This window comes from Oncorhynchus mykiss, chromosome 1 (genome assembly GCF_013265735.2).
Source record: "Oncorhynchus mykiss isolate Arlee chromosome 1, USDA_OmykA_1.1, whole genome shotgun sequence".
Taxonomy (NCBI): Eukaryota; Metazoa; Chordata; class Actinopteri; order Salmoniformes; family Salmonidae; genus Oncorhynchus; species Oncorhynchus mykiss.
In genome coordinates, this window is record NC_048565.1 from 12,101,374 (window position 1) to 12,119,626 (window position 18,253).

At 41.7% G+C, this 18,253-nt stretch overlaps 1 protein-coding gene across 3 annotated transcripts in view; it reads left to right on the forward strand.

Annotated features, from left to right (window-relative positions):
* Positions 1-13,712: 13,712 nt before the first annotated feature.
* LOC110535183 (nexilin) overlaps positions 13,713-18,253 on the forward strand; it is a 32,251-nt gene continuing 27,710 nt past the window's right edge. For 2 of the 3 annotated variants that reach the window (XM_021620238.2, XM_021620082.2), the window contains exon 1: positions 13,713-13,898. The gene's annotated coding sequence lies outside the window, so the exon portion shown is untranslated. Of the gene's footprint in view, positions 13,899-17,456; positions 17,476-18,253 lie in introns of those variants that run through there. The other variant, XM_021620159.2, reaches the window with a different exon arrangement.

Sequence of the window (18,253 nt, forward strand, 5' to 3'; positions counted from 1 at the left end):
ACAAGCAGGTGTCCACTGTCCACATACTTTTGGTCATATCTCCATTCTGTTGTTCCCACATAAAGACATTATGTTGCATTGCAACTATCTTGTGAGAGCACATTTTTTATTTTGAGGGAAAGATAATGTACATACAGTATTATGTTATCTTGGGTATCCTTTAGCAGGGTATCATTTTATATCACACTTACCAATTACATTTAATTGAATCATTACAGTAGTGGCCGTCTCTCCGCCAGTATCCCTGAACCAGCATAGTGACAGTCTGACTAGATGCTCCACTACAGGGCTGGGCAGAAAGAGGGGTGTATTGTCCGTACCACTCTGAGGCAGGGCCAAGGAGTGTTTTGGCAGTGCCACAACAGCTGGCCTGGCCTGATTCAGGCTAGCTGTCGCCAGACTTGATTGGTTCCCACAGCTGTGTTGCTATTTAAGGCAGTCCCCTTTTAATCCTTGATGGTCTATGGGTCTCTGGATGGGACTAGTGCCCTTAGGGCTTGTGATTTCAGGAACTAACTCCTTCCACTGTCCACCTAGTGGCCGGGACTTTAATGCAGGCAAACTTAAATCAGTTTTACCAAATTTTTACCAGCATGTCACATTTGCAACCAAGGAAAAAAAAACCTAGTCTACCTTTACTACACACACAGAGATGCATACAAAGCTCTCCTCCACCCTCCATTTGGCAAATCTGACTATAATTCTATCCTCCTGATTCCTGCTTACAAGCAAAAACTAAAGCAGGAAGTACCACTGACTCGCTCAATGTGGAAGTGGTCAGATGATCCGGATGCTACACGCCAGGACTGTTTTGCTAGCACAGACTGGAATATGTTCTGGGATTCATATAATGGCATTGAGGAGTACACCACCTCAGTCATCGGCTTCATCAGTAAGGGCATTGACGACGTTGTCCCCACAGTGACTGTACGTACATATCCCAACCAGAAACCATGGATTACAGGCAACATCCACATCGAGCTAAAGACTAGAGCTGCCGCTTTCAAGGAGCGGGAGACTAATCTGGACGCTTACAAGAAATCCCGCTATGCCCTCAGACAAACCATCAAACAAGCAAAGCGTCAATACAGGATTAAGATTGAATCCTACTATACCGGCTCTGACGCTCATCGGATGTGGCAGGGCCTGAAAACTATTTTGGATTACAAAGGGTAACCCAGGCAGGAGCTGCCCAGTGACGCGAGGCTACCAGACGAGTGAAATGCCTTTTATGCTCGCTTCGAGGCAAGCAACACTGAAGCATGCACACAAAGTGAAATAGCAGAAATACTCATAAAAACAGAAATACTCATAATAATAAAGTGTTATACATGGGTTTAAAGATGAACTTCTTGTTAATCCAGCCACAGTGTCAGATTTCAAAAAGGCTTTACTGCGAAAGCAAACCATGCTATTATCTGAGGACAGCACCCCAGAAAACATACACATGAAAATCATAATTCAACCCGCCAGGCACAACACAAAAGTCAGAAATAACATATAGTGGATGCCTTATCTTTGAAGATCTTCTTCTGTTGGCACTCCAATATGTCCATTAAACATCACAAATGGTCCTTTTGTTCGATAAACTCCGTCGTTGTATATCCAAAATATCAATTTATTTGGCGCGTATGATTCAGAAAATACACCGGTTCCAACGCACACAATATGACTACACATTATCTAATTAGTTACCTGTAAACTTGATCCAAACATTTCAAACAACTTTCCTAATCCAACTTGAGGTATTTTTAAACGTAAATAATCAATCAAATTTAAGATGGAATAAACTGTGTTCAGTACCGGAGGAAAACAAAGTGGAGTGAGCTTTCAGGTCACACGCCTCAACCACAACAGTACACTTCACTCAACCCTCGTTCTGAACAGGGCTACTTCTTAATTTCTCAAAGTAAAAACATCAACCAATTTCTAAAGACTGTTGACATCCAGTGGAAGCGATAGGAACTGCAAGCAACTGCCTTAGAATTCTACATTCCCATTGAAAACACATTGAAAAGAGAGTGACCTCAATTTTTTCCCCCCCCGGATGGTTTGTCCTCGGGGTTTCGACCTACCAAAGAAGTTCTGTTATACTCACAGGCATCATTCAAACTGTTTTAGAAACGTCAGAGTGTGTTCTATCCAAATCTACTAATAATATGCATATCCTAGCTTCTGGGCCTCAGTAACAGGCAGTTTACTTTGGGAACACTTTTCATCCGGACGTGAAAATACTGGGCCAGATGGATTACCAGGACGTGTACTCAAAGCATGCATGTACCAACTGTCAAGTGTCTTCACAGACATTTTCAACCTCTAGCTGACCGAGTCTGTAATACCTACATGTTTCAAGCAGACCACCATTGTCCCTGATCCTTAACACTGGGGCCTCTCAGGGTGTGTACTTAGTCCCCTCCTGTATTCCCTGTTCACCCAAGACTGCGTGGCCAAACACGACTCCAACACCATTATTAAGTTTGCCGACGACACAACAGTGTCAACAACGATGAGACGGCCTATAGGGAGGAGGTCAGAGAACTGCCAGTGTTGTGCCAGGACAACAAACTCTCCCTCAATGTGAGCAAAACAAAGGAGCTGATTGTGGGCCGACATTCCTGTGGGCTGAACAGGCCCCAATTAACATCGACAGGGCTGTAGTGGAGCGGGTCGACTTTCAATTTCCATGAGGTCCACATAACCAACAAACTATCATGGTCCAAACATACCAAGACAGTCGTAAAGAGGGCCCGACAAAACCTTTTCCCCCTCAGGAGACTGAAAAGATTTGGCATGGGTCCCCAGATCCTCAAAAGGTTCTACAGCTGCACCATCGAGAGCATCCTGACCAGTTGCATCACCGCCTGGTATGGAAACTGCTCGGCATCTGACCGTAAGGCGCTACAGAGGGTAGTGCGAATGGCCCAGTACATCACTGGGGCCAAGCTTCCTGCCATCCAGGACCTATACAATAGGCAGCGTCAGTGGAAAGGCCATACAATTTTAAAGACTCAAGTTAAAGACTGTTTTCTCTGCTTCCCGCACGGCCAGCGGTACCGGAGCGCCATGTCTAGGACCAAAAGGCTCCTCAACAGCTCCTACCCCAAAGCCATTAGCCTGCTGAACAATTAATAAAATCGCCACCGGACAAGTTACATTGCCCCCCCCCCCCCCCCACCCTTTTTGTACGCTGTTGCTACTCACTGTTTATTATCTATGCTTTGTCACTTCGCCCCCACCTACATGTACAAGTTACCTCAACCAACCTGTACCCTCGCACAGTGACTCGGTACCGATGCCCCCTGAATATAGCCTCATTCTTGTTATTCTTATTGTGTTGCTTTTTCTTTTTACTTTTTCTTTTAGTGTACTTGGTAAATATTTTCTTAACTCTTCTTGAGCTCCACTGTTGGTTAAAGGCTTGTAAGTAAGTATTTCACGGTAAAGTCCACACTTCACTGTAAATTTCACGGTAAAGTCTACACACACATGTGACAAATAACGTTTGATTTGATCTGGTCTATACTTTACTGTAAATTTCACGGTAAAGTCTACACACGCATGTGACAAATAACGTTTGATTTGATTTGGTCTATACTTTACTGTAAATTTCACGGTAAAGTCTACACACGCATGTGACAAATAACGTTTGATTTGATTTGATTTTGACCTCTGGCCCAAGGGAGAAAGTGAATGGTGGGGTGAAGTCTAAAGCAGGTCTACCACACTGGCACCCCTTCTGATTTTGACATCATAGTAATCTGTACTTTTCAAACACTCGTTCTTATTTGGTGACCCCAGCTTTGACAAGATAACTTCTTCAGTAGACTTCTTTCTCATTTGGCAGGGTAGCGTAGTGGTTAGAGTGTTGGACTAGTAACCGAAAGGTTGCAAGTTCAAATCCCTGAGCTGACAAATCTGTTGTTCTGCCACTGTTCCTAGGCCGTCATTGAAAATAAGAATTTGTTCTTAACTGACTTGCCTAGTAAAATGACAATCTCCACAACTCCTTAGTGCCCTTCTTTATAAATAATTCAAAGTCTCACTATATCCTGTCTGTCAAATCAACAGTTTAAAATCTGACACCGTAGTCTACAGTATAGGCCCAACACAGAGTGTCTTTTTCACTGACTGTGACCTGTAGCACTAGGAGAGATGCATGCTGGTCTGGCTCTCAGGTTTCAGTTCCAGGCATTAGCCCAAGGGTTGCCTCCTGGTATGCTGGCAGGTTGACGTTTATTGTCATGAATCTTGCCCTGGAGGCAGAACTTAGCGATTTCCGCTTGATGGGCCAGCTGCAAGTCAAAGTAGGCTATATCGTAAAAATTCATGAAAACCCAAATTAGTTTTTGGCCTTAAATTTAAGGTTAGGGTTAGGCATAATGGTTAGCAGTGTGGTTAGGGTTAAGGTTATGGTTAGGTTTAAAATGTAAGATTTCATGACTTTGTGGTTGTGCCAGCTAGTCACTACTCTGCAGAGCTGCATCCAGAACAAGATTCATGACACTAAATGCCAACCTGCAGTATGGTGGGGGATTAACTAAAGACCTGTTTAATCACCAGTCATCTCAGTAGCTGAGTGGAAATCATATCACTTTCTGCATATTGACTGACAACAACGAGTTATTATGTTCTTTTTCCATTCTAAAACTCTATAAAATCTCTGCTTATCAGAACGTAATGCACATCTCTGCACTGGCACCAGAAAGAAATGACTAAAATGCCTTTTTCACTGTCTGATTGGTATTCTTCCCATCATGCTAATTTGGATGTTTGTTTTGAGTGCTACTTGCTGTGTATGGTCAGTGTACTGCCAACAAACGTGCTACTCATTTCCAAAGCCATGTCCTGTGTGAGGAAGAAGCTGGACTGGCCAGTGAGTCAGCAGCTGTGCATGGGGAGTCAGTGAGATGTCTCTAAAGCAACTTTTCTATTCACCACGGAGAGCACTACTTTCTCATTGTAGAGGAGGACGTAGCTTACTATTAGGAGTAGTGGGGTTAGTAATGCCATACGTGTCACATATCAGTTTGCAAACAATGTAAAAAAGATATATATTTAATTCAGTTAATAATGCTGCATACTCATGTAACCAATGTGAAATGGCTAGCTAGTTAGCGCTGGTGCGCGCTAATAGCGTTTCAATCGGTGACATCACTTGCTCTGAGACCTTGAAGTAGTTGTTCCCCTTGCTCTGCTAGGGCTGTGGCTTTTGTGGTGCGATGGGTAACGATGCTTTGAGGGTGGCTCTTGTTGATGTGTGCAGAGGGTCCCTGGTTCGGGGCAAGGAGAGGGACGGAAGCTATACTGTTACACACACATGGACTCTTTTTCGCTTTCTTGAGTAAGGCAGCTCCAAAATGCAGGTGTTTCAGCCTAGCTCAGTGCTTTCTATGGTGGTGTTGCGAGCCAGCAGAAAATACAGAGCATTGTGCCGTGATTGGCTCAGTGTTCTGTCACTCATGGGGACAGTATGTCATCGCCAAGTTAAAGTGCTTAGTAAGGGTAGACATCCAAAATTTCAGCCCTTTGGGTCCTGCCATAGAGTTATATTAGAAGTGCCCTTCCAAGATGGCTCAAGGTCATTGGCGACAGATAAAATGATGTCAAATCACGTTATATGTACAGCAGCTTTGATTGGACTGATCATGTTAACATCTTACTTTCAAAGTCTTAGCTAGCAGTCCTATCATGAATCAAGCTGACAATCTACTGGCAAATCCTTTTTAATCCTTGTCACATGAAGAGAAATAATTAAGAGAAATTATAGATGAAACGTATCGGTGCTCATTGGCCATTGGACATAAAGATTACATAACAAGCTGGAAATCGCAAATTCAATCATGAGTCGTTTGGAAGGAATCAGTGGCTAACTGCAAGCGATTCAATGGAGTGGCTGTGTGTTTCTTTTTCAGTTCCCACAATAAATCCAGAGAATGCCAGACTTTGATGACAAAGTTGGACAACAAAATTTGCCCACAAAGGACTACTACGCCACCTTCACAAGGTGAGTCCAAAAAGGTATTGTATGCTCAAATCAAATCAAAGTTTATTTGTCATGTGCGCCGAATACAACAGGTGTAGACCTTACAGTGAAATGCTTACTTACAGGCTCTAACCAATGGTGCGGGGGAAAAGCACTTGTGTGTGTGTGTGTGTGTGTGGGTGTGTGTGTGTGTGTAGGTAAGTAAAGAAATAAAACAACAGTAAAAAGACATTTGAAAAAAGAGTAGCAAGCTATATACAGACACCTGTTAGTCAGGCTTATTGAGGTAGTATGCACATGAATGTGTAGTTGAAGTGACTATGCATATAAGATAAACAGAGAGTAGCAGAAGCTTAAAAAGAGGGGTTGGGGGGTGGTGGGACACAATGCCCGGTTAGCCAATGTGCTGGAGCACTGGTTGGTGGGGCCATTTAGGTAGTATGCACATGAATGTATAGTTAAAGTGACTATGCATATATGATAAACAGAGAGTAGCAGCAGCATAAAAGAGGGGTTGGGGGAGCACACAATGTGAATTGTCCGGGTAACCACTTGGTTACCTGTTCAGGAGTCTTATGGCTTGGGGGTAAAAACTGTTGAGAAGCCTTTTTGTCCTAGACTTGGCACTCCAGTACAGCTCGCCATGCGGTAGTAGAGAGAACAGTCTATGATTGGGGTGGCTGAGGACTTTGACAATTTTTAGGGCCTTCCTCTGACACCGCCTGGTGTAGAGGTCCTGGATGGCAGGCAGCTTTGCCCCAGTGATGTACTGGGCCGTATGCACTACCCTCTGAAGTGCCTTGCGGTCGGAGGCCGAGCAATTGCCGTACCAGGCAGTGATGCAACCGGTCAGGATGCTGATGCATAAATGATGTAATATGCAAGGGAGATACAGTGCCTTGCGAAAGTATTCGGCCCCCTTGAACTTTGCGACCTTTTGCCACATTTCAGGCTTCAAACATAAAGATATAAAACTGTATTTTTTTGTGAAGAATCAACAACAAGTGGGACACAATCATGAAGTGGAACGACATTTATTGGATATTCCAAACTTTTTTAACAAATCAAAAACTGAAAAATTGGGCGTGCAAAATTATTCAGCCCCTTTACTTTCAGTGCAGCAAACTCTCTCCAGAAGTTCAGTGAGGATCTCTGAATGATCCAATGTTGACCTAAATGACTAATGATGATAAATACAATCCACCTGTGTGTAATCAAGTCTCCGTATAAATGCACCTGCACTGTGATAGTCTCAGAGGTCCGTTAAAAGCGCAGAGAGCATCATGAAGAACAAGGAACACACCAGGCAGGTCCGAGATACTGTTGTGAAGAAGTTTAAAGCCGGATTTGGATACAAAAATATTTCCCAAGCTTTAAACATCCCAAGGAGCACTGTGCAAGCGATAATATTGAAATGGAAGGAGTATCAGACCACTGCAAATCTACCAAGACCTGGCCGTCCTTCTAAACTTTCAGCTCATACAAGGAGAAGACTGATCAGAGATGCAGCCAAGAGGCCCATGATCACTCTGGATGAACTGCAGAGATCTACAGCTGAGGTGGGAGACTCTGTCCATAGGACAACAATCAGTCGTATATTGCACAAATCTGGCCTTTATGGAAGAGTGGCAAGAAGAAAGCCATTTCTTAAAGATATCCATAAAAAGTGTCATTTAAAGTTTGCCACAAGCCACCTGGGAGACACACCAAACATGTGGAAGAAGGTGCTCTGGTCAGATGAAACCAAAATTGAACTTTTTGGCAACAATGCAAAACGTTATGTTTGGCGTAAAAGCAACACAGTCGAACACACCATCCCCACTGTCAAACATGGTGGTGGCAGCATCATGGTTTGGGCCTGCTTTTCTTCAGCAGGGACAGGGAAGATGGTTAAAATTGATCGGAAGATGGATGGAGCCAAATACAGGACCATTCTGGAAGAAAACCTGATGGAGTCTGCAAAAGACCTGAGACTGGGACGGAGATTTGTCTTCCAACAAGACAATGATCCAAAACATAAAGCAACATCTACAATGGAATGGTTCAGAAATAAACATATCCAGGTGTTAGAATGGCCAAGTCAAAGTCCAGACCTGAATCCAATCGAGAATCTGTGGAAAGAACTGAAAACTGCTGTTCACAAATGCTCTCCATCCAACCTCACTGAGCTCGAGCTGTTTTGCAAGGAGGAATGGGAAAAAATGTCAGTCTCTCGATGTGCAAAACTGATAGAGACATACCCCAAGCGACTTACAGCTGTAATCGCAGCAAAAGGTGGCGCTACAAAGTATTAACTTAAGGGGGCTGAATAATTTTGCACGTCCAATTTTTCAGTTTTTGATTTGTTAAAAAAGTTTGAAATATCCAATAAATGTCGTTCCACTTCATGATTGTGTCCCACTTGTTGTTGATTCTTCACAAAAAAATACAGTTGTATATCTTTATGTTTGAAGCCTGAAATGTGGCAAAAGGTCGCGAAGTTCAAGGGGGCCGAATACTTTCGCAAGGCACTGTATGTATACTGTAGCTAAGAAAGTAATACTAAGTGTATGTTGTGTAGTAAGCTGTTAGTAGCCCATGTGCCTCACCCTAATAATTTGGTCTATGTTCACCTCTTAATTTCGCCTACTGTTCTAACTTGGTGGTGCACATATAGCCTTTAACCTGTTTTTGAGACATCTCATCATCGACTATTGTAAGAGCTTTCATTGTCTGTTTATATGCCCCCTTTATTTATCCTATGGTTCTGATTTATACAGGGATTACACTGTAAGAACGGCCCATATTCTAAATTCTGTCGCTGTACATTTCAAAAGTGCTGAACAAATAGTTATATTGACTATGTCTGTCATCGCTTGCTCATTAATGTCTTGATCAAAATTACAGATTGCCTCTCATCGGCTTGTCGTCCCCTTATGCCATAGTTTGTACATATCAATTGTCAGTAGAAACCACATTTGTTTACATAAGTCAGTCATATCAGCTATGTTTTTTTAAAGGCAGTAAATGAGGCTGAATTAACTGTTTCGCTGCCAGACAAGGCTGCGCTGAAAGCCAGGTGTAGCTTTATGTAGGCCCTTACAGTTTGTGGGCACCGTTTGTCACCGTTATAGTGCAATTAATGTATTGTTTAGTGTTGTGTTGTGTAGTGGCTTTGCTGGCATACGTCCCACATTTGTGTTTTTTTGCCCCACCAAGATTTACATGCTAAAATCGCCACTGGGTATAGCCTATGGGTAAATGATTGACCCTAAATTACTGATACTCTATATGGAAAATGACCTAGTAAGACTGTAAATGTGTTATTGAGATCAGTATTGTACAAATTTCAGTCATTTTTGTATTAGCAATAGTAGTAGTATTAGCAGAGGTAGTAGTACTAGTAGTAGTAGTAGCAGTAGTAGTAGGGGTAGTAGTAGCAGTAGCAGTAGCAGTAGCAGTAGCAGTAGTAGTAGTAGCAGTAGCAGTAATAGTAGTAGTAGCAGTAGTAGTAGCAGTAGCAGTAGTAGTAGTAGTAGTAGTAGTAGTAGTAGTAGTAGCAGTAGCAGTAGCAGTAGTAGTAGTAGTAGTAGTAGTACTAGTAGTAGTAGTAGTAGTAGTAGTAGCAGCAGTAGTAGTAGGGGTAATAGTCGTAGTAGCTGTAGTAGCAGTAGCAGTAGTAGTAGTAGTAGTAGTAGTAGTAGCTGTAGCAGTAGTAGTAGTAGTAGTAGTAGTAGCAGCAGTAGTAGTAGGGTTAGTAGTCGTGGTAGTTGTAGTAGCAATAGCAGTAGCAGTAGTAGTAGTAATAGTAGTAGTAGCAGTAGCAGTGGCAGTAGTAGTAGTAGTAGTAGCAGTAGCAGAAGTAGTAGCAGTATTTAAAAATCAAATAAAATGTATTTATATAGCCCTTCTTACATCAGCTGATATTTTAAAGTGCTGTACAGAAACCCAGCTTAAAACCCCAAACAGCAAGCAATGCAGGTGTAGAAGCACGGTGGCTAGGAAAAACTCCCTAGAAAGGCCACAACCTAGGAAGAAACCTAGAGAGGAACCAGGCTATGAGGGGTGGCCAGTCCTCTTCTGGCTGTGCCGGGTGGAGATTATAACAGAACATGACCAAGATGTTCAAATGTTCAGAATTGACCAGCATGGTCAAATAATAATAATCACAGTAGTTGTTGAGGGTGCAGCAAGTCAGCACCTCAGGAGTAAATGTCAGTTGGCTTTTCATAGCCGATCATTAAGAGTATCTCTACCGCTCCTGCTGTCTCTAGAGAGTTGAAAACAGCAGGTCTGGGACAGGTAGCACGTCCGGTGAACAGGTCAGGGCTACCTAGCCGCAGGCAGAACAGTTGAAACTGGAGCAGCAGCACGGCCAGGTGGACTGGGGATCAGGTCCTCCGAGAGAAAGAAAGAAAGAGAAAAAGAGAGAATTAGAGAGAGCATACTTAAATTCACACAGGACACTGGATATGACAGGAGAAGTACTCCAGATATAACAAACTGACCCTAGCCCCCCGACACATAAACTACTGCAGCATAAATACTGAAGGCTGAGACAGGAGGGGTCAGGAGACACTGTGGCCCCATCCGATGATACCCCCGGACAGGGCCAAACAGGAAGGATATAACCCCTCCCACTTTGCCAAGGCACAGCCCCCACACTACTAGAGGGATATCTTCAACCACCAACTTACCATCCTGAGACAAGGCCGAGTATAGCCCACAAAGATCTCCGCCACGGCACAACCCAAGTGGGGGGGGGGGGGGGGGGGGGGGCGCTAACCCAGACAGGAATAACACGTCAGTGACTCAACCCACTCAAGTGACGCACCCCTCCTAGGGACGGCATGAAAGAGCACCAGTAAGCCAGTGACTCAGCCCCTGTAATAGGGTTAGAGGCAGAGAATCCCAGTGGAATGAGGGGAACCGGCCAGGCAGAGACAGCAAGGGCGGTTCGTTGCTCCAGAGCCTTTCCATTCACCTTCACACTCCTGGGCCAGACTACACTCAATCATCTGACCCACTGAAGAGATGAGTCTTCAGTAAAGACTTAAAGGTTGAGACCGACTCTGCGTCTCTCACATGGGTAGGCAGACCATTCCATAAAAATGTAGCTCTATAGGAGAAAGCCCTGCCTCCAGCTGTTTGCTACAAAATTCTAGGGACAATTAGGAGGCCTGCTTCTTGTGACCGTAGCGTACGTGTAGGTATTTACGGCAGGACCAAATCAGAAAGATAGATAAGAGCAAGCCCATGTAATGCTTTGTAGGTTAGCAGTAAAACCTTGAAATCAGCCCTTGCCTTAACAGGAAGCCAGTGTAGGGAGCTAGCACTGGAGTAATATGATCAAATCTTTTGGTTCTAGTCAGGATTCTAGCAGCTGTATTTAGCACTAACTGAAGTTTATTTAGTGCTTTATCCGGGTAGCCGGAAAGTAAAGCATTGCAGAAGTCTAACCTAGAAGTAACAAAGCATGGATTAATTTTTCTGCATCATTTTTGGACAGAACGTTTCTGATTTTTGCAATGTTACGTAGATGGAATAAAGCTGTCCTTGAAACAGTCTTGATATGTTCGTCAAAAGAGAGATTAGGGTCCAGAGTAACGCCGAGGTCCTTCACAGTTTTATTTGAGACGACTGTACAACCATTAAGATTAATTGTCAGATTCAACAGAAGATATCTTTGTTTCTTGGGACCTAAAACAAGCATCTCTGTTTTGTCCGAGTTTAAACGTAGAAAGTTTGCAGCCATCCACTTCCTTATGTCTGAAACACAGGCTTCTAGCGAGGGCAATTTTGGGGCTTCACCATGTTTCATTGAAATGTACAGCTGTGTGTCATCCGCATAGCAGTGAAAGTTAACATTATGTTTTCGAATGACATCCCGAAGAGGTAAAATATATAGTGAAAACAATAGTGGTCCTAAAACGGAACCTTGAGGAACACCGAAATTTACAGTTGATTTGTTAGAGGACAAACCATTCACAGAGACAAACTGATATCTTTCCGACAGATAAGATCTAAACCAGACCAGAACTTGTCTGTGTAGACCAATTTGGGTTTCCAATCTCTCCAAAAGAATGTGGTGATCGATGGTATCAAAAGCAGCACTAAGGTCTAGGAGCACGAGGACAGATGCAGAGGCTCGGTCTGACACCATTAAAAGGTAATTTACCACCTTCACAAGTGCAGTCTCAGTGCTATGATGGGGTCTAAAACCAGACTAAAGCATTTCATCTACATTGTTTGACTTCAGGAAGGCAGTGAGTTGCTGCGCAACAGCTTTTTCTAAAATCTTTGAGAGGAATGGAAGATTTGATATAGGCCGATAGTTTTTAAAAATATTTTCTGGGTCAAGGTTTGGCTTTTTCAAGAGAGGCTTTATTACTGCCACTTTTAGTGAGTTTGGTACACATCCGGTGGATAGAGAGCCGTTTATCATGTTCAACATAGGAGGGCCAAGCACAGGAAGCAGCTCTTTCAGTAGTTTAGTTGGAATAGGGTCCAGTATGCAGCTTGAAGGTTTAGAGGCCATGATTATTTTCATCATTGTGTCAAGAGATACAGTACTAAAACACTTGAGTGTCTCTCTTGATCCTAGGTCCTGGCAGAGTTGTGCAGACTAAGGACAACTGAGCTTTGGAGGAATACGCAGATTTAAAGAGGAGTCCGTAATTTGCTTTCTAATGATCATGATCTTTTCCTCAAAGAAGTTAATGAATGTATTACTGCTGAAGTGAAAGCCATCCTCACTTGGGGAATGCTGCTTTTTAGTTAGCTTTGCGACAGTATCAAAAATACATTTTGGATTGTTCTTATTTTCCTCAATTAAGTTGGAAAAATAGGATGATCGAGCAGCAGTGAGGGCTCTTCGATACTGCACGGCACTGTCTTTCCAAGCTAGTCGGGAAGACTTCCAGTTTGGTGTGGCGCCATTTCCGTTCCAATTTTCTGGAAGCTTGCTTCAGAGCTCGGGTATTTTCTGTATACCAGGGAGCTAGTTTCTTATGACAAATGTTTTTAGTTTTTAGGGGTGCAACTGCATCTAGGGTATTGCGCAAGGTTAAATTGAGTTCCTCAGTTAGGTGGTTAACGGATTTTTGTCCTCTGACAGTAGTAATAGCAACAGCAGTAGCAGAAGTAGTAGTAGTAGCAATAGTAGTAGCAGTAGTAGTAGTAGCAATAGTAGTAGCAGAAGTAGTAGCAATAGTAGTAGTAGCAGCAGTAGTAGTAGCAATAGTAGTAGCAGAAGTAGTAGTAGTAGTAGTAGCAGCAGTAGTAGTCGGGGTAGTAGTAGCAGTAGTAGTAGTAGCAATAGTAGTAGCAGAAGTAGTAGTAGTAGTAGTAGTAGTAGCAGTAGTAGTACCAATAGTAGTAGCAGTAGTAGTAGCAATAGTAGTAGCAGAAGTAGTAGTAGCAGTAGTAGTAGCAGTTGCAGTAGTAGCAGCAGTAGTAGTAGTAGTAGCAGTAGTAGTAGTAGTACTAGTAGTAGCAGTGTAAGTAGTAGTAGCCTATTGCAAAAAATAAAACAAGCCAATGAAAGGTAGGTTAAACAGTTTATTAAAATGTATACATTTACTCACAAAATAATTGCAGGGAATATAATTTGACAGATAAAACACGGTCTGGGTTAATGGCAGAGAGCTGCAGCTGTATCTGTGTTGGGCGAACAGGAAGGACCATGCGTTTTTGAGGCGACAGCTGAAGCTGGCGCTGGCGCGCGCGGAATGCGGCTGACGGCCAAAGTAGCGGTACTTTCATGAAAGCTGGTTGCGGATACGTAACCTCACCCATTAAACTTTTAGTCGTGAACGCGGCGCAGGCATCTCTGTGCTTTGACAAATTGGGTTTTCTATACTTGACATTACATTTGTTTTAATCCACTATCTGCACAGAAAAGTCCTAAAATAAGGAGGATATTACACTGAAACAGGTAAACTTTTTCCTGCAAAACTTTAATTTAAGATAATGTGTGTTATGTGGATGTTAAAATTCACCTGTTGGGGAGAGTTTACATTTTGCCCCTCAATGGTTGATCTGGAAATTGAGATTTGTAACGTGAAGGAGAACATAATGCTATTCAGAAGACTAAGCAAAATTGAAAAGTGATATATTTCAGTCAGGCCTAGTTGACTTTGCTTTGCCATTCAGCTGTTTTATTTAGCTGTAAAATAAAAGATGATGATAGTTTGGTTTTACTCCAGCGTAAAGGGGCAAACATGAGTAAACATCAAACAAAGAAATATTTATTTTTATTTTTTTATATTCACAGATTATTCTAGCAGCTTGTCATGGTATTTAGTGGCAGCTGAGTGTACTATTAACCAAAAATAGGATTTGACTTGCCAGGCCTAAATGTATTGGTTAACGATGATATAGCAGTTCAAGTTAATCTACACAAATCCTTGCATGAATTGTGTGGTCAAGAAAAGTATTTATGAGTGTAACTATATCAGGGTAATGCAATAGCCTGTAGATCATATTTAGGGTAATTAATACCTTTTGATTATTTTTTGCCAACCTATAAAGGTCATAATTGATACAGTAGGATACTTAAGTTAATATACCATATTGAAGTGCTTCAACAATACACTGTAATAATAGAAAGTCTCCAAAATTCATAATTGTGTAATGAAACCATAAATATTAAGGCACCTAAGCTGATATCTGATGTTTGGAGGGTGTTTGAAGGTAAACCTAATGGAAGTGTTTAAGTACGCAGAATGTGTTTTAAAACAGAAATGTAGTACTCTGAAACACCCAAAGTGGTTGTTGAGGGCGGCAGGTATCCCAGCGGTTGAGCGTGTTAGGCCAGTAACCAAAAGGTTTCTGGTTGAAATCCCTGAGCCGGCAAGGTGTTAAAATCTGCTGTACTGCCTTTTGAGCAAGGCACTTAACCCCACACAACTTCTGTTGTGGATGTTGATTAAGGCGATTAAGGCAGCTCCCCACACCTCTCTGGCTCAGAAGGGTTGGGTTGAATGCAGAAGATGCATTTCAACCTGAATATTCTTGTTTTTAAGAAGTTTCAGTGCATGTAAAAGGCAGCATTAAAACACAAAACTTGTGTTTCTTATACAGTCAATGGTTTAGAAAAGCAAATGGTTTATAAGGTGCTTCTACACCTGCATTGCTTGCTGTTTGGGGTTTTAGGCTGGGTTTCTGTACAGCACTTTGAGATATCAGCTGATGTACGAAGGGCTATATAAATAAATTTGATTTGATTTGATTTATAGCCTGAATATTGATTGATGGTAAGGGCCTATGAAGCAGTAAATTAGTACATTTCGTAAAAGTTTGCCAACTCAACCACACAGCCACACTGTAAAAAAAAAACAACTGGAGTGAACTGAAATTGACAAGAAAAACAACCCACATATACTTAATAAAAATATATGCAAGTCATGCAGAGCCCTTTCTCTAGCGGTAACGCACCCAGTTTAGACAGGTCAGCCCTCCTCACCAATGACCGGGGTTAAAATCCCAACTCCAACCCTTCAATCTGTTTCTCTCACTCCCACTGTTTCTCCCACTATCTGTTTCCCCTCTGTCATTTCATAACTATCATAATACAAAAAATCCCATGAAAATCTCAGTTTAAACTAGAGCTATCATATCTCAATCCATCACATCCGCCTATGTCGTCCTTCCGCATCTACGGTGGAAGGTGGCCGAGCTACAGCGGTGTTTGTCAGACCATGAGACATCGCAAAAATCAGTCTTCTAACGAATACGTTTGTAGCGTTTGAACGGTTTGGCCTACAAATTATTATGGAAAAAGGAGAATCTCACGAACACGACGGTGTTCTCCGTGTTACTCTACGACCCTCACATTAGACCCATCTGAAGGTAACCCATACAAACTAATGGATTGTGCCAACAAAAATAAGGGGTTAAATATGTGTCCAAAACACAAAAATATTTCCTGAGTTTTCTTATATCTCCTAGATATAGGAAATACACGTCAAAAACCTTATTCATTGTGATTCATTTTTTGACTGTCTTATTTGACTGAAGAGGCACAACGCTCGCTCACCATTCAACATTCTTAGTTTTATTAGATAAGTTTAAAGGATTGACATTTCGGCCTTCAATGGCCTTCTTCAGAATCCTTTTTAGCCATTTATAAATGTGTTGTTCAATGCGTTTCTATGGGCTATAGTAGTAAAAGCCAAATTCAATATACATTTTTTTGTTTGTTGATAAAATATCATTTTTTTTCTATACCTGAAGGGGTGCTAACATTCAAAATGAAATAGCTAAACAATGCATTGTTAAAACAATTCCATATGTTAACTTAGTACACCCTAAAATAAGGTAAATCCAACTTAATATGTTGCTCAAAATGTATCTTTCATGAGGATAACCAAAGAGAGAGATAATTGAGTGACTGAACTCATTGGAAGTCTGGTTTTAATCTCTTCAACGGTGTTGTATGCACGTTTGAAGAAAGAAAAGTATGTTTCTACTGTATATTATTATTAAGCTTGTTGTGCCGTGAGGTGTAATAGATCATGAAGAACGCATATCAAAACCATCAGACAAATGAAGTTCAATGAGGACAATATCCATTTCCACATTCATGCTTGGCAATGGAAAACACTAGGGCTGAATCTTTAGTTCTTTCAGTTGAACCTGTAGTTACTGATGGTGGTTCAAACAAACACTGTGCTTGACAGAGCCTGCTGAAGCGGTATATAATAGCAAAAGCATAAAACAATGTTAAACTTTAAGACACCAAGCAAAAGGATTTAATTCTGCACGTGACAGGTTTCAAATCATCAGAATACTGTTTGGAAGCTTAAGAGAGAGGAAACTGCACCAATTCTGCACTAAATTGGACTCGAAACACCAAAATAGTGTTTTCAACCTTTTCTGTTAGTGTTCCTAGTCCCTGGCAAGGTGTTGCACCATGTAACGTTTCAAAACGTCTCAGGATGATGTTTTTCAAGTTTTGTCTCCTTCAAGTTGGTGGCAGCTCAGTTGCCCTAAAAAATTTTTTTAAACAGTGTATTATAAAAATGCATCAAATTATATTGTATTTTGGCAAAGGCCTACAACTTCTTTGTAGAGAGATGGTGACTTGGACATTGTGTTTGCTTACTGTTTCCCCACATTGTACCATTTTGTCCATTTGTGATTTGCACAGACACAATATTGTGCTAAAAAGGGTATATTCATTTCATTTATATGAATTATAGACTTTATTATCATGCCTGGTTATCACAGCTGGATTGAAGAGGGCAGTGCAGTCTGTTAACCAGCTCCACAGCTGTGACAGACGTTCTGAACCCAGTCTAATGATTAATTGGACAGAGGGAAACATAGCCAGTCGAGATAACTTCTTAGAAAGTAGTCTTGAGTTATTCATATTTTGGTAAAATCAAGTTAATTACCTGTTACTCTCGCTGTTCTTAACCTTCAGACTGGTAATCCACACCATCAACATCATAGTAGTTGTCGCAATCAAAGTAATTGCTGTGATATGTGCCAACGCAGCTGTTCATCAGGTGTGTAATGTGAGATTGATTTAACTCAAAGTCTAACTATACACTGTTAATTAAGTAGGCCTGTTGATCAACAAATCAACATTTGGTACATTTAGGTCTACCCTTCAAGTTTTCAAACCATGAATCAATGAAATCAATCAAATGTTATTTGATGGCCTGTCTCTTTTTATTAAGCACGTGTTAACCCCAAACCTCCCTGACTGTTTACTTCAGTATCATTACCAAGTGAATTGATGATAATACATTCTACATTTAGCTTACATTTCTAACACACTGATAAACAGTAACCTTTCTAGTGTCTGATGGCTCTATGGCCAAATTATCTCTTGCTCGTCCGATTGTCTTGTACTAAGTCTGGTACTAAGTCTGGTACTAAGTCTGTTACTGAGTCTGTTACTAAGTCTGGTACTAAGGCTGGTAATAAGTCTGTTACTAAGTCTGGTACTAAGGCTGGTAATAAGTCTGGTACTAAGTCTGTTACTAAGTCTGGTACGAAGGCTGGTAATAAGTGTGGTACTAAGGCTGGTACTAAGGCTGGTACTAAGGCTGGTACTAAGGCTGGTACTAAGTCTGTTACTGAGTCTGTTACTAAGTCTGGTACTAAGGCTGGTAATAAGTCTGGTACTAAGTCTGTTACTAAGTCTGGTACGAAGGCTGGTAATAAGTGTGGTTCTAAGGCTGGTACTAAGGCTGGTACTGGTACTAAGGCTGGTACTAGGGCTGGTACTAAGGCTGGTACTAAGGCTGGTAATACGTGTGGTACTAAGTGTGGTACTAA